This window comes from Schistocerca serialis, chromosome 4 (assembly GCF_023864345.2).
Source record: "Schistocerca serialis cubense isolate TAMUIC-IGC-003099 chromosome 4, iqSchSeri2.2, whole genome shotgun sequence".
In the NCBI taxonomy this organism is placed as follows: domain Eukaryota; kingdom Metazoa; phylum Arthropoda; class Insecta; order Orthoptera; family Acrididae; genus Schistocerca; species Schistocerca serialis.
In genome coordinates, this window is record NC_064641.1 from 557,002,719 (window position 1) to 557,005,727 (window position 3,009).

The following is a 3,009-nucleotide window of genomic DNA, read 5'->3' on the forward strand; positions in this document are numbered from 1 at the left end:
TGAGTATTAATTAGTTTTTACGTTGGTGATGCCGTGTTCGAATTTCGGACGTTAAACTGAGTAGGATATTTTGTGGTGGAAAAAGCATCTAGGAAATAGATAACAACGTCTGCGGTACTTAGGATACAGAAGAAAGGGAGCAGCAAAAATTAAATATCTATAAGGGCAGATGTTGCCAGCGAGCTACACTTCGTGGCAGGAAGACAGATTAACTAACACCTCTTACGTGATGTTCAAGTGAATCAAAGAAATATGATTTGTTAAATTAGTCCATTTTCATCCACTTCAGTGCGTAAATTTGAGTTAATAAGGAAAAATATCTCTGCTATTAACTCAGCGCAGCGTTTAAAGCGTAAGTAATGAAGTGCAACAGGACAGTTTATATAACAGGAGGCATAATATTCGCAGCATAAATGTATGTGGACAAAGAGAGAATACATTGCAGGCCACTCGAGTTGCCGCTCCCTACACATTTCAGATACAGCTGGCATAACATTCACAGTGAAATGGAGGAGGATGAGTTTTACTTTAATGTAATGTCGAAGACTGGGGTATCAGAGTCTGACATGTAATTTCCAAGTGACACATATTCTTTACTTTACACTGCCATTATCGTAGTAAGCGACGTTGTTTGCTACACATGTTTTATCCCTGTTTTGTTTTATGAGATTCCTTTTCTGGCTGCACATGGTCGATATTAGTTTTATTTGGTTCATCGTTTCTTTCTATAACTATTTCCTTTTTGTTACATTAGTGAGAAATTATTGACTTTGAACATCTGTACAGGCAGTCCCACCAATGGGTTTACATTGCCTGAAATTTAATAATTAAGGCGGTACTAATGGCAACCACATCCAATTTTGTTTGTATGGTCCTCTGATGCCTGTTGTGTGTAGCCACTCATTTGCTTTCTTTTGTTTACATTCAGTTCCTAGTAACTACAAGTAAACAACAAAGTGACTATAAACGTGTTCTTGGGGCAAAGGAAGTCGATTCTAAAGTGTTATTAGAAACTGAAAGCATAAAGATATGCAGGGGCGATAGTTTCAAACTGAGGTACCATCACGTATTACAGTAACAAAATCACCCGACAGATCTGAGAGGGAAGGAAGTTTGCGCGATCTGAAGAAGGGAACTTGTGTCAGGAAGAAATCAATATCGGACGAAAGTGGGGTGGACGCAGTGTTACGAGCTTTCACATGAACCCCAAAGGAGTCCATACGGCAAGCTGCGCATTAATCGGGTGTAAGAAAACCAAGCGTTCACCGTATTTTAAAGCAGGCAAAGTGGAAACTCTACGTTTCCAGGCTGCTTCACGCGATCAATGTGGACGATCCGGATAAGCGCCTCCAATTTAATGAATGGATGTGCGGTAGGGAATAGCTGACTGATGTCATTATTTGGTCTAATGAGGCGACGTTTAAATTGAAAGGAACCATCAAACTATGTGTACTGGGCAATAGATAATTCCCATGTTGCGGAAGAACAAGCTGTTACTCTTCCTGGTTATCAGCTTCGTATGTCCGGGCTGTCAGAGCATTTGCAGGGCCATTGTTTTCTGAAAACCAGTGACAGATGTAAAGTATTAAACTATCTTGCAGGACCGATTAGCACCAGTTGTTCACCAACTTTACCGAGATGAGCCTGTGCACCGTCATAATGCCATCGTGATGCGCGGTAATTCCTGGATGAAATATTCGTTGAGCGGTGGATAGGCTGACGAGAAAGTGTTGAGTTTGCTCCCAGATCTTCCTCTCTAACGCCACTCTTCCTTTGGGATACTCTGGAGGACACAGTCTACGTCCGCAAAACCACATATGCTGGATGACTTGAAGGACATGTGTATCGATTCACAGCGTTGCAGGAGCTGTACTCTTGTCGATGGAGGACATTTTGAACATTTTCAACAGTAAATCTTCGGTAACGTCGTGACCATTTATGTGCCTTAAAAATTCACAGTTTTTCCTAGTTTTGTTCTGGTTATTATAGTTCAGTGTAAACCCCTTTGTGAGACACTCTGTATTTATATAATTACCGACCGTACTGGAATAACCTCTTACTCCGATTGTTTGCAAATTTGCTAGCTGTAGCTTAAAGATGATCAAGTTATATGTTCGAGCACTCGAACATCGGCTTCAGCCGTATAACTACACCTGCTGTACCTCGTGGTGGTCGTTCACAAGGATGCAGTCCCCACCCCTCCCATCCCCCCACATTGATCCTCCTCCTCTACTCCACTATTCTTGATTGCTTCCCTCCCTCACCATCTGCATCTGCGCTACACACAAGTTATTTTGTGCTCATTTTGCCAAGGATGTTAGTGCTGGAGGCGACCCGCTCAATATACAGAGGAATGCTTGTGTAACCCTAGCTCGATCCCACGAGCAGTTCATGAGTGGAGAGCTGAGCAATTACCTCAATTACAATACCGTAACAACCATGTATTTTAATAACCAAGTGAGCGGCCAGAACTGACTAACTCCTTGGGCCAACAGGGCACACACTAACTCCAGATAGTGAAGGCTAAAGGATATATTTGTTAATAATGGTAAATTTTGTAATCACTGAAGTATAATCTCCTTGGTGCACAGCGCCTACTACTGCACCCTTAATAGAAATGGCAAATAACGGAACTAGCTCCTTCAATTCACAAGTGCCATGATCATGACCAAAGTCACCCTGCAGCCTCGACAATCAACTCAAAAGCTACTAGCCTGAGCTGTGTAGCAATTAAATCCTCATTAATATATAAAAACAGCAACTGCAGCAACATCACCCACGCCAACAGTTGCCTGGATAATCTGTGCAACACTTAGAACCCAAAAGAATAATCAGTCAACAACTGCAACAACTCAAATGAACACAACAGCTGCCGAGCTGATCGGGCAGAGCCGAAAACCACTGGTAAATTTAAACAACAAACTGCTAAAGCCAACGAACACTATGGTTGTCCAATTGATCTGTGCACCACTTAAAACAACATGAAAATGTAATCACAACCGCAATAAC